The sequence below is a fragment of the Polistes fuscatus genome, unplaced genomic scaffold, assembly GCF_010416935.1.
Source record: "Polistes fuscatus isolate 324 unplaced genomic scaffold, CU_Pfus_HIC Scaffold3, whole genome shotgun sequence".
NCBI lineage: Eukaryota > Metazoa > Arthropoda > Insecta > Hymenoptera > Vespidae > Polistes > Polistes fuscatus.
Genome location: NW_025113107.1, coordinates 9,542,023 through 9,556,059, shown reverse-complemented (window position 1 = coordinate 9,556,059; position 14,037 = coordinate 9,542,023). Strand labels below are relative to the sequence as shown.

Here is a 14,037-nt window from a genome sequence, read left to right as displayed (position 1 = left end):
CTCTAATAAATGCAAACCGGTACCTGCGCCAATTAAGTAAAATTAATGAGAGATCGCTTTTGCTTTGAGTTTAGTGAGTCTCCGTCCCTCGTACGATGAAAGTCGTTAAATACCACCCTTAATTTCCTCCTTGAATCACTCTGCTGCACCACTGCATTATGAGTTAACTACCATGCCTCCTGGCTTGGGATCTCTGACTTCGAACTTCGTGACCTATGAATCAACTCCTCGTACGACTCAATGAATTCACGATACGCCTGAGCCAGTCATACGCCTTGCCAACCTACGATGTAAATACAAGAGAGAGCTAAGAGCGATCCGCTTCGTCTCTGCTGCGACTGGAGAGAGATCCTGCTTCAGCGGTAGCTGCACCACGTATCAACCTCTCCGATCCCTTCGATGCATCTCCTGGAAGGTTCTCTCGCATCTCTCATCTTCTGACGTCAACCGCTTAGGTGCGGCTGACACGTCTTCCAGCTTCTCAAAATTGCTGTAACGTTTGTCCACATCCTCTTGAGGGGAACAGGGCAGCAATTGCAACGGATAATTAGTCGCACTCCCCTCCGCCTACCGTGCAGCTCCTGCATCAACTGATTCGGAGATGATCTATCCTAACGCCGTGTCCTGAGCGACAAGCTACGACGACGAGGATTTCCTTAAACCAGGCCGAAGTATTTGACCGTAAACATCGTCCCTAAAATTAAATCGCCCCTCTTCGAGACGGCCAACTCTGGATCGGCAAACACGATGTCCTAAACTAACACTCCTGCTGGTCTCGTAGCGAAGCTGACCGAAGGACGGAGCAAAGTTAATCTGAGTAGCACCAATGAATCCACCTCGACCTGAAACGTTGCGTCTACTGCCGCTCGAATAATTACAACACACCCCCAAACGCCTGACTTTTAGTCACCGATCCGGAAAATACTTTCCTCTAATCGTCCCAGTCTTCCGACAAACAGTAACGATCGGTCTGAAAGATAACTTCTCACCATATTCGCAATGTATGTGGGAAGACCCTTCTCGTCCAAGGCCCTGAAGATGGTCTCCCATGGTAGCGAGTTGAATGCATTCTTGATGTCCAGCGAGGTCAGGATCCCGACGCGTTCACTGTCCACGCACTCCCGCACTATACCTTTTACAACCATGATGGCACCTACAGTTGATTGTCCAACGCGAAAGCCATGCTGCGCCTGTGAAAGCAGACCCCTTGTCTCCAGGCACTCACTTATCCTTGAGACAATTATTCTTTCGAATAATTTACTTGTCTCATCTAGCAGGCAGATCGGTCTGTAGGAGCCAGGCAGGTCGGGTTGGGCGTCCTGCTTCTTTTTTATCAGGACCAGCCTAGCCCTCTTCCAGGTCGCTGGAAAGTTGCTGGTCCTAAAACACTACGTGAAGAGCTTCGCTAGACCGACCCCGCAGTGCACCGCCGCTGTCTTTATCACCATGCCCGGGACTCCATCCGGTCCCGGAGCCTTCCCACCGGCTATCCTTTTCGACGCGGCCAGCACCTCTTCCGGTGTTACCATCGCGCCATCCACCTGTACCCCGCGCACGTCCCGAGTACTGTCCCGCCCCACTTGGGGAAAGAGGCCCCCAAACACTCAGTCCAGCACGTCTGGTTCGAGCACCTCCGTCAGGGGTGCAGAGTATGGCCTTAGCTTCCCCATGACCAGGCGAAATGGTCTGCCCCACGGGTCTGCCTCCAGCGTCCCTACAAAGTCCCTCTAGGCCATGGCTTTGGCTCTCTTAATGGCCCTCTTCAACAGTTTCTTAGTTTCCCTACGGGCCTCAAGACACAGCTCTATTCTTCTTTGGTCCCCGCTGCGTCTGGCTTTAAGAAAGCGCCTAAGAGCCGTAGTCGCTGCCGCTCTAAGAGCAGTCAGTTCCTGCGACCACCAGCACACCTTCCTCTTCCTGTCTTTCGTGTCCCTCGCTCTCGGCAGTGCCATGTCACACGCGCGCACTAGCACTTCGCGAATCCACTTAACGTACACTCGCGCACCATATACACCACTGGGACGAGTCCAGTCGCCCGATATGAGGGCAGCGGCGAGCATGTCTTCGTCCGCAGCCCTCGCATTCCATCGGGGGAAAATCCTGACAGGTAGGCTCAAACTTCGGGCTCCTGTAGTCTCGTGGCAGAACTTGAACGTAATGTACGTATGGTCCGACAGGGACTCTGCCTCATCTACCCTCCATTCCGATAAGCGGATGCTAGCAGCTGACGAGCCCCACGTGAGGTCGATAACGCTCGACCCTTGCGGCCGAACGCACGTGGGGTGACCAATCCGGTTGAAGAAGTGCAAGTTCAACCGATTGGCCCAGGTAGAAAGCAACTCTCCCCTTAGGTTGCTTCTACCCCTCGGGTCCCATCTACGGGCCAGGGCATTGAAGTCGCCAGCCACCAGCACTGGAGAGGTAGGGAATCTTCCCAAGAGCTCTTCGAGCTCGTCCAGGAGTCTACAAAATTCGCTGATTACCTCGCTGGGGGGAAAGTAGACGGAAATCACCAGCGAGTCCCCCCACTTAACGGAAACAAAGAAGCTACCCCTGAGCACCAGACTGCAGGGTCTTCCGCTTTCGCCTACCAGTACCGCAGACAGCGGAGTCCCCCCCAGGGACGAGAACCATTTCTCATCCCTGGGAGGCACCCACCACGGCTCTGCGATAACCGCGATCCCCGCCCCACACTCGCGCATACGTTGAACCAGCAGGTCCTGCGCACCGCGCGCGTGGTTCAGGTTCACCTGCACGCACTGTTCACTGGGGGACATTGTTGTTGTTCACCCCACCGACACTCACTCCCGTTGCAGGCTCCGCACGCCTGTTCATTTCGCAGCCCTTGCTATGCGAAACCGTCTCACACACCGCACTTGTGGAAATGGACGGGTCCACGTCCATCCCCACATCCTCCCCCCTGATTGCTGCCCCCACTGAAACACCAGGCACCCGAGCCTCACTAGCACTCGCGGTCGCACGCGTTTCATTGAACGCCTTTCGCGGAGGGACTGCCGGGCATTCCCAGGTTCCCGCACGATGGTTCTTGTTCCTATGCCCGGCGTGCCTGCATACCGGACACTCCATCTTGTTCCTGCAGGCCTTCGCAATGTGGCCCGGTTGACCACACTGATGGCAAAGGTTCGCTCGAGAGGTCGGGCTCGGGCAGCTCGCAGCGACGTGCCCTCTGGCAAGGCACCGGTGGCAACGCAGTGGTCTTTGCCGGAGTTCGACCACTCTTGCCCGATATAGCCCGAAGTCGACCCTCCCCTTGGCGATGACGGCCTGTGCCATCTCCACCGGGGCGGAGACCACCGTCTCCCAGAGACGCCCTCTGCCCGCCCTGATCATACCGACCCAGATCTTGTTCGGGTCGATGTTTCCCTTAATTGTGAGGAGAGCATTCCTCACAATGGTCATATTCAGACTTGGGTCGATGCCCACTAGTCTGAAGGACCCCATCCTCTGTGGCCGAGCTACCTTGGCTTCCGGTACCGTCCTCTTCAGGGCCTCGGCTACCCGGTCTGCCTTCGCAGCGGCCTCCTTTCCCCTGACGCTGAAGATGAAGGCCCCCGTGAGACCCCTTCTCATCGTCATTGAGTCTACTCCAATTTCGCTGAGGCTGATGCTCTCCCTGGCCTTGGCGAGGGCATCGCGGTACGATACCGCCTCATTGCACACCAGTGAGACCGCTGCAGTCTCCCTGGTCCCACCGCTGCGGCTCTTCTTCTTTTTCTTCTTCTTAGAAGTGCCACTTCCTGTAGCACTTCTCTCTCCACTTTTCGTAACTTCCACCCCTCTTGCGCGTTCCCCCGGGGTTGTGGTCTTCCTCTGTTCAACAGCTGGCTCTATCCGCAGGCGGCGTGTCCTCTTCTTCACCATCTCGATAAACCCATCCTGCAAAGGGGGCTGCTGCACTCACGGCGATTATCCTTGGGGTAGGAGCTCTCGAAGTTCCCGGGGCAGGCGCACTCCCATTTCCTCCCTGCACGGTCTTCCCGACCACGTTTGTCCCACGCTGGAGGGGCCAGCTGGTTCCGTGGAAAGCGTTCCACAACTCTGTCTGGGTTCGCTGCAGAGTCTCAACGCTCTTATTCAGCTCCCTCAGCATAGCCATCACACACCCCTCGTTGTCACCAGCTCTTGCATCTTCCAGCCTCTTCTCCAGAGCTAGGGTGGCTTTTTCTCCTGTGGACGGCACCTGTCTCCCCTGACTTGGGGCAGCCACCGTCTTGACTCCTTAGCTCCGTGTTGGAACCTCGCGCTGCTTGAGCTCCTTCCCGAGCCCAGCGATCTCGGCCTCCATTTCGCGCATCTTCTCGTCGCGAAGTTTTGCTTCTGTTCTCAGCTGAATGACTGCTTCAGCCCTTGAGAACGGAGTGCCCGACTGCCTGTCCAGTCGCTCCTCCACTTCATCGGCAACGATGAGCGCCTCCTTGATGAGACGCTTCATTTTGCCCGAAACCTCTCCTTTAAGGTTGGAGCATCGCGCCCGTTCGGCCTCCAACCCCCTTAGGTGCACCCTAAGTCTGTCCGGGAGCCTTCCGGCTTCCAGCGTTGATAGCGGCTGGATGTTGGTTCCGCTTTTGATCGACGCCTCCGGTTCAACGATGAAGCAGTCGTCCTCCTCTGATGACGGGATGTTACCTTTCTCCTGGTCACAATCGGCAGGTCCGAGTCCGAGAGCCGTAGTTCCTCCAGAGCCCTGGCCTCTCGCTGCCACTTCTCCATCTCCGCCTCTTTTCCTGACGCATTAGTCAGTCCGCAGGCCAGGTCACCTACCTGCGAACAACTTCCCGAGGCAGTAACCAGAGTCTGGGCCGGGTTGCCTACCGCAGACTCATGACAGTCGTAGGATGACGACGGTGGGTGGCCTGTCCTACCACCACCAAGCACCGCCGTTGTGTGGGTATCCCTCCCACACTGGTTGGTCACTGAAGTTGTACCTTCTATATTTAATTAATGTTTAGGCACAAGCCCTGTGAGGAAAGGAAAGGAAAGGAAGGAAGTAAAAAGGCGGAGAAAAGAATAGAAAAAGAGGGGATAGAAAGAACGACAGAGAGGAATAGCCACACAGAGCACGCACACACCATTCATACCCTCCCTTTTAGACGCCTCTTACGACAAGCAGGGAGTACTGTGGGAGTATTCTACTACCCCCTACCCACGGGGAGGATGTTGCGTAATCCTACGCAAGCGAATGAGTGAGAATCATCTGGACGTTTCGAGACATATCGACGCGTGCCGAGATATAGCGACAAAGAAACATCTTAGTTACGGTGTAACAAAGGAGCGCAGCGAACTCCTTGCAGGGCGCTTTCGTTCTTCTAGCACGCGTTCTCCCACCATTTCTATTAGTCTAATCATATGCATCGACAGCTACGTTATCTAACTTTTCGGTAATTGGTCCGCGCGTTGCATCGTCTTTTTCTATAAAAGCCGCGTGCTTTCACGCTTCAATGCTATTCTACCACGAGACCTGCGAGCGATTACATCAAAGAGAACTACACTCCTGCGCTACTATTACATCAGCGGAACAAAGGAACAAGAGAAAAGAAGGCCACGTGGTCAGAATTACATTCTGCCTTTGGATTAACATCATCAGCGATAGCTGCCGATAGGCAAGCCAGCGACACATCAGCATCAACTGTATTTTCAACCAGGGTTTTTATACCGAAAGGCTTTTCCCTGCAACGAGCCAAATAAATCGTACTTATTAGTACTGACTAGGCTCAAAAAATATATTTTAATTTATTTTCACCTACCCTCATTCCTCATAAATAAACGATTCCTAAAATTCATCTATAAGTGCATTTTCAACGACAAAAAAACCACCGGAGTACCGATACAAGGCGTCGGTCGTTTAACATATATTTCGTGAACAAGAAAAAGAGGCGATTTCGCTGATAACAAGACCACGAACTTCTGGAAAATATGAAGAATCGATGATTTCCTACATGTTTTAGGTACTGATAGTGTAAAACTCAATGCTTTAACGTCTAAGAAAGATCGTTCTCGTCATAGGAATCAAATTTTTTCGGTTTCTTGGGAACATTTTTACTGCCGTCTAAGAACATTATCTTATAATATTGGAAAAATTTTTTAGTTTGCTTTACGATCTGTACTTGTTTGCAGAATATAGAATCTCAAACTGTATGAAAATTTCAGCATTTTTTTTGAAAAATTTGTCAAAAATATTACAGTTAATACGTTCGTCGCCAAGCGCGATTGCATTGAGTTTATCCCGCGGCCCAAATTCGACTTTCGGAGCGCCGAAACATAAACAGAGTGATAAGCGAGAAATAGCAGGGATGTAACTCAAGTAGGTACTCGTGTATCGTTTCACATTCATAACATTTATAATATTTTATTCGATTTTTTTATTTTCATTCGATACTTCGATAATTTTCCTTTTGATACTTTTTTATCAGGTCTACCCTTTGTTGCTGTCTAAAAATTTTTTTTCCTTTTGTTGCATTCTAAAAAATTTGTTTCCTTTTGTTGCATTCTAAAAAATTTTTTTCCTCTTGTTGCATTCTAAAAAATTTTTTTCCTTTTGTTGCATTCTTTCTTTCCGGTAGACCTAATATTTAGTTCTAAAATGTGGAGAGCGATAAGGTTTTCGGCTAGTTGACTGTTTAGGATCTCACTGCAGTTATCGCAGATCCTTTATTTGAGAAGCATACTTTTATCCTCAAAATGTTTATTGGAAAGCGTAAAAATATAATTGAAAGTGAGGAGAGCAGTGGTGAGGAAGTAGTGAGTTTTAGAAGAAAAGTGCTAAATAGAATCTCATCGAGTTCAAGCTCCGATACTGAGGAATCATATGCAAGTGAAGACCTTGACCACATGTTAGAAGAACTTGCTCTGGACGAAGAAGAGGAGCTGAACTCTATTGCTTATTCATTGGACCATATTCAGTGGAATGAGTTTGCTAACAGGCACCAATCATGTACGTTCACCGGAAAAAGTGGCCTTCTCATGGATTTGCCGTCTGACATTAAGGCAACTGAAGTACTTTTGCTTTTCTTGGATGAAAACCTGATAAGCCTTTTAGTCACGGAGACCAACATATGCAGAGCAAAAATTGCAACAAGATACGACTGAACATGCTCGATTGAAGAAGAGGTGGAAGCCCACGACTTGTGCAGAAATAAAAAAATTTATAGGACTGATGATTTGGATGGGTCTGGTGAAGACACCGCTCGTTAGATGTTGGTCAAAGGACCCGATCTACAACTTCGCATTTCCGCGCAGTCAGATGCCCCGTAATCGTTTTGAGTTACTGTTAGCAAACTTGCATTTTGCAAATAACGAAACGATAGAAGAGGGTAACAGACTCGGAAAAATTTTGCCACTCATAAACCTATTGGTAGATAATTACCAGAAAGTCTTTTCACCAGGTGAAGATATTGTAATAGACGAAACAATGCTTCCTTGGAGGGGACGACTCATATTCAAGCAGTATATCCCAACGAAATCCCACAAATATGGTATAAAACTGTTCAAATTGTGCTCTACCGAAGGATATACATGGTCGGCGAAAGTATATTCTCGACGAGATACCAACGGAAGAAGGCAAGTTGGCCTAGCGGAAAACGTCTGCATTGAACTAGCAGATAAATTGATAAATGAGGGACGAACTTTGTTTATCGACAACTTTTATACCAGTTATGAGTTAGCACTAAAATTTTTACAATTCAAGACGCATGTCGTTGGGACTGTGCGATATAACAAAAAATTTATGCCGAGATTTGTAATGTCATACCCACTGAAGAGAGGTGATATAGTATCAAGAGAAGACGACAACGGTATTGTGGTGCTGAGGTGTTGGAACGTTCGCGAAGTTAGGATGTTATTAACAAAACATCCACCTATCATGACATCAACCACGGATTCTACTCATCGTGGACGTCCTCCTAAACAGAAACCTTTGGCAGTTATTGCTTATAATAATGGAAAAAATAGCATCGACAGGAGCTACCAGATGGTATCATATGCCAAAATGATACGGAAAAGTATCAAGTGGTATCGAAAATAAGCACTACATTTGCTTTTGGGTACCAGTGTAGTAAATGCTCACATCGTATACCAGAGAGTCAAAAATAACAAAATTGGAATAAGAAAATTTCGAGAGCTGCTTGTTGCCGAATGGTTGTCCCCGGAAAATTCTACTAGAACAAGGAACGTGTCCCATAAGCTGGAGATTCGTACGAATGAGCAGGGCAAGTCTTTAAGAAGGTCGTGCGCCCTATGTTACCAGAAAAGGAGGCAAACTGCTGAACGACAAGAAGCAAAAAAAATGTAAAATAATCTACGACCTATTGTTCCAAGTGTCCGAATTAACTACAAATGTGTTTACAATGTTTCAACGCACACCATACGAGATAGTATAATGCAATATGTTATCTTATATAAATTAGTAAAAATTATAATATTGTAGGAGACCGTAGTAAGCGTCGCCGTCTTATCTTTTGGGTCTGCCGACAAAGACGCTGGTTTGTTAGCATAAGGCGATAGGTATCGGTTAGATTTTAAGTAACCTGATACAACGGACGAAATAACGGACGGTGTGAATGCGACGAATGAATGCACGAGCGACAAAGAGTAGTGAGTGTTGAGCGTTGTAAGAGAGAGGATCTGCGTTTTGTAATAACCATTAGAAATTGTAATAAAACTGTTTTTCCCATTAAAAATCCTACAGTATAATATGAATATTTGTAGTATTTTTATGTTGTATATCCTATATTTATATTTCAATACTGATTCCATTAAATTCGTTTTAAAAATCCACCTGAAAATCGTATTAAATTAAATAAGAAGAGCGTCACCCATATTTTGGTGACGGGATCCCCACGGAAGCATACCCGTCACCCAGATCTGGGTGACGCGGCGATGAAAGAGTTAATCACACTGAATATAGATTTCGTGAACGATAAAAAAAACAAATCTCGCTGATGGCAAGACCACGAACTTCTCGAAAATATGAAGAATCGACGATTTACTACATGTTTTGTGTAGCGTTTGTGCAGAATTTAATGATTCGTGTCGAAAAAAGATCGTTTTAGTTTTGGGAATCAATTTTTCTCGTTTTTTTGGGCACATTTTTATCGCCGCCAAAAAACTTTTTCATATAGAATTGAAAAAATTTTCTAGTTTGCTTAATGATTTTTACTTGTTAGAAGAATATAGGATCTTCAACTGTTTGCTCTTTTTATCTCTATTATCGAAAGATTTGTCAAAAAAATATTACAGTTAATCACAACGAAAATTGATTTCGTGAACGAAAAAAAAGTGCAACTTTCGCTGATGGCGAAACCACGAATTTTTCGAAAATATAAAGAATCGATTATTTTCTACATATTATGGGTAGTTTTTGTATAGAACTAGATGCATTTTCGCCGAAGAAGAATAAATTTAGTCCAGAGAATGAAATTCTTTTGAATTTTTCGGCACTTTTTTTCGTGGTCTAAGAGAATTTTCTTGATTTATAAAAAATAATGTACTAGCAAGCTTTCCGAGCTGTATTTGTACGCAAACTATAGGATCTTTAACTATATGAACTTTTCAGTATTTATTTCAAGAAGTTTTTTAAAAATAATTCAGTTAATCACACCGAATATAGATTTCGTGAACAAGAAAAAGAGCCGATTAGATGATGGAAAGACCACAATCTTCTCGAAAATATGAATAATCGATGATTTTCTATATGTTTTTGGTAATGTTTGTGTAGAATTCAATGCTTTTTCGTCAAAGAAAAATAGTTTCAGTTCAAGGAATCAAATTTTTTTAAATATAGGGCCCCTTTTTTATTCGCCTTAGCAGAAAATTCTAATATTTTACTGAAAAAAATATCTGGCAAGCTTTCTGATCTGAACTTGCTTGCAGACTATAGATTCTTCAACGGTATGATCTTTTCAGCCTTTTTTTTCAAAAAAGTTTTCGAAAATATTACTGTTATAACACCAAATATAGATTTCGTGAACTAGAAAAGGAGCCAATTTCGCTGATGGAAAGACCATGAACTTATCGAAAATATGAAGAATCGATGATTTCCTACATGTTTTGTGTACTGTTCTTGTAGAATTAGATGCTTTTTCTTCGAAGAAATATAGTTTCGATTCTAAGAATGAAATTTTTTTTTAATTTAGGGTCCCTATTATTTACCTTAACAGGAAAATCACATAATTTACTGAACAAAATTTTTAGCATGCCTTCTGATCTGTAAAAGTTTTCAGACTATATTAAACCTTAACTGTATGATCTTTTCAGCCTTTTATTTTCAAAAAAGTTGTCAAAAATATTACTGTTAATAACACCAAATATAGATTTCTAAAACTAGAAAAGAAGCTTATTTCGCTTACAGCAACACCACAAACTACTCAAAAATATGAAAAAACGGTTATTTTCTACATGTTGTGGGTACTGTTCATGTAGAATGTACGTCGATAAAATATAGTTTCGGTCCTGGGAATGAAATTCTTTCGAATTATTAGACACTTTTTTTCGCAGAAGCAGAAAATTTTTATATTTTAATGTCAAAAATTTCTAGCAAGCTTTACGATTTGTACTTGATTGAAGATTATAGGATCTTTAACTGTATGATCTTTTCAGCCTTTTTTTTTTTAAAAGTTGTCAAAAATATTACTGTTAATAACACCAAATATAGATTTCGTGATCTAGAAAAGGAGCACATTTCGCTTACAGCAAGACCGCAAACTTCTCAAATATATGAAAAAACAATGATTTTCTACATGTTAAGGGTACTTTTCATGTAGAATGGAATGTTTTTTCGTCGAAGAAAAATAGTTTTGGTGGTAGGAATGAAATTCTTTCGAATTATTAGGCAAATTTTTCGCCGTAGCAGAAAATTTTTATATTTTAATGTCAAAAAGTTTCTAGCAAGCTTTTCGATTTGTACTTCATCGAAGAATATAGGATCTTTAACAGTATAAGCTTTTCAGCATTTATTTCGAAAAAATTGTAAGAAATATTGCAGTTAATACCACTGAATATAGACTTCGTGAACGAGAAAAGAAGCCGATATCGCTGATTGCAAGACAGTGAACTTCTCGATAATATGAAGAATCGATGATTTTCTATATGTTTTTGGTACTGTTTGATTAGAGCTTAATGCATTTTCATCGAAGAAATATGGTTTTGGTTCAGGGAATGAAATTTTTTTAAATTTTTGGGCACTTTTTTTCGCCGTCTAAGAGAGTTTTCATATTATATTAAACAATTTTCATAGCAAGCTTCCCAATCTATAGGTGCTCTCAGTCTACAGTATTGTCCACTGTATGCCCTTTTCAGAATTTATTTCGTAAGATTTGCTAAGAATATTGCGGTCCATACATCCGAATATAGATTTTGCGAACGAAAAAAAGGGCCCGATTTATTTGCAGGAAATGACACGAACTCTTCAGGAAGATTAAAAATCATCGATTTTCGACATGTTCTGGGCATATTTCGTACAGAATTCGATGTTTTTTCGCCGTAGAAATATCGTTGCGATCCTGGGAGTTATATATTTTCGAGTTCTTGGGCCTTTTTTTTTCGCTGCATAAGAATTTTTCGTATTTTATTGAAAAATTTTTTATGCAAGCTTCCCAATCTATAGGTGCTCTCAGTCTATAGAATAGTCCACTGCATGCTCTTTTAAGCCTTTATTTCGAAAGATTTGCAAAGAATATTGCGGTCCATACCACTGAATATAGATTTCGCGAACGAAAATAATGGCTGATTTCTTTGTAGGCAAAGCCACGATTTCTTTAGGAAGATGAAAAATCATCGATTTTCGACATGTTTTGGGAATATTTCGTGTATAATTCGATATTTTTTCACGGAAGAAAGTTCGTTGCGATCCTGGGAGTGAAATTTTTTCGAGTTTTTGGGTACTTTTTTTTCGCAGCCTAAGAATTTTTTCGTATTTTATTGAAAAAGTTTTCTAGCAATCTTCCCGATCTATAGGTGCTCTCCGACTATAGATTCGTCCATTGTATGCCCTTTTCAGCTTTTATATCGAAAGATTTGCCAAAAATATTGCTGTCCATACCACTGAATATAGATTTCGCGTACAAAAAAAATAGTCGCATTCTTTGAAGCAAAGAAACGATTTCTTCGGAAAGATGAAAAATCATCGATTTCCGACATGTTTTGGACACTTTTTGTGTAAAATTCGATGTTTTTTCACCGAAGAAAGATTTTTGTGAGCCAGGGAGTGAAATTTTTTCGAGTTTTTGGGTCCTTTTTTTTCGCTGCCTGAGAATTTTTTCGTATTTTTTTGAAAAATTTTTCTAGCAGGCTTCTCGATCTATAGGTGCTCTCAGTCTATAGTATCGTCAACTGTATGCCCTTTTCAACCTTTATTTCGTAAGATTTGCCAAGAATATTGCTGTCGGTACCACTGAATATAGATTTCGCGAACGAAAAAAAGGGCCGATTTCTTTGTACGCACTGTCACGAACTCTTCGGAAAGATGAAAAAACTTCGATTTTCGACATGTTTTGGGCATATTTCGTGTATATTTCGATGTTTTTTCGACGAAGAAAGATCGTTGCGATCCTGGGATTGATATATTTTTGGGTTTTTGGGTACTTTTTTATCTCTGTCTAAGAATTTTTTCGTAATTTATTGAAAAAGTTTTCTAGCAAGCTTCACGAATTATTTGTGCTCACAGTCTATAGTATCGTCCACTGTATGCCCTTTTCAGCCTTTATTTCGTAAGATTTGTCAAAAATATTGCGGTCCATACATCCGAATATAGATTTCGCGAACGAAAAAATGGGCCGATTTATTTGCAGGAAAGGCCACGAACTCTTTAGGAAGAATAAAAATCATCGATATTCGATATTTATTGAGAACTTTTCGTTTAGATTTCGATGTTTTTTCGCCGAAATTGATCGTTGTGATCCTTGGAGTGAAATTTTTTCGAGTTTTTTGGTACTTTTTTTCGCAGCCTAAGAATTTTTTCGTATTTTATTGAAAAGATATGAAGGATAGGAAATAAAGAAAAGAAACTTTCTCTTCGAAAATATCCGGCATTCGTTTGTTTGGGCGATACCACGTGAGAAATGCGTTTCATGTTTCGTCGCATGGAAACCACTCGATTCTTATCGAGCGATAAGAGGAATATAAAAGAGAAGCGTTTCGGTTCGAACCGAGTTCAGTGTAAGTCCAGCTACGGGATAATCAAGTGTTAGTGTTATATTAATAAATTGTTACTTCTGATCGCACTCCTCACTATTTTTTATAATTTAAACATCCTACAAATTTTGGGGGCTCGTCCGGGATTGAGTAAAAAGTAAGCCGTGAGTGAGTGTAATTTTTGTAATTGCTGGTGTTGTATTTTCGTGTCGTGTTAAGTAGTGTGTAGCACCCTCGTGTAAGTTATACAGCGTTGGTTAATCCTGTATTAAAGATCGAGGTTGGACACAGTTTTTGGTTTGTCGGTTCGTTGAAAAGATTTATAAGATGTCGAAGTCACAGAATAACACTACGATTGCTGAACTCAAGGAGAAGTGCAAAGAATTAGGATGTAGCACTTCAGGAACGAAAACCGAATTAATACAACGGTTGAGAGAAGTTGATCCGTCGGAAGTGTGGGCTCAGAAGAACGTAACAATTACAGCTCCACGTGTTGTGTGTGAAGAAGTAAGATTCCCTGATGCTGAAGATGTAGGGAGATTTTTGAATGATAATTGCGAAGAAGAAGTTAGAAGAAATGATAAGCATTTACTGGAGGAAGAATTGAAACTCGTACGACGTGAGTTAGAATTAGTTAGAAGTCTTCGCGGTGCAAGTATTAGTACAGAGCGACGACAATTGGTTGAAACGCAAGAACAAAGTTACAGTAATCCAGATTTTAGAGAAAGGGTTGATATAAGGCTTGTTGCTGACCTTTTGAATGTTTTTAAGGGAGAAATGGGTGAATACGAAAATTGGGAAAGACAGCTGAGAATGTTACGAGCAACATATAGTCTCAACGATAATCAAGTGCGTATGTTAATCAGCATGAGATTAAAAGAGAAGGCACTT

General features: G+C 43.1%; 1 pseudogene; it reads left to right on the top strand.

Annotated features, from left to right (window-relative positions):
* The first annotated feature begins 7,174 nt into the window (after positions 1 to 7,174).
* LOC122519348 lies at positions 7,175 to 8,303 on the top strand (annotated as a pseudogene).
* The last annotated feature ends 5,734 nt before the right edge of the window (positions 8,304 to 14,037 follow it).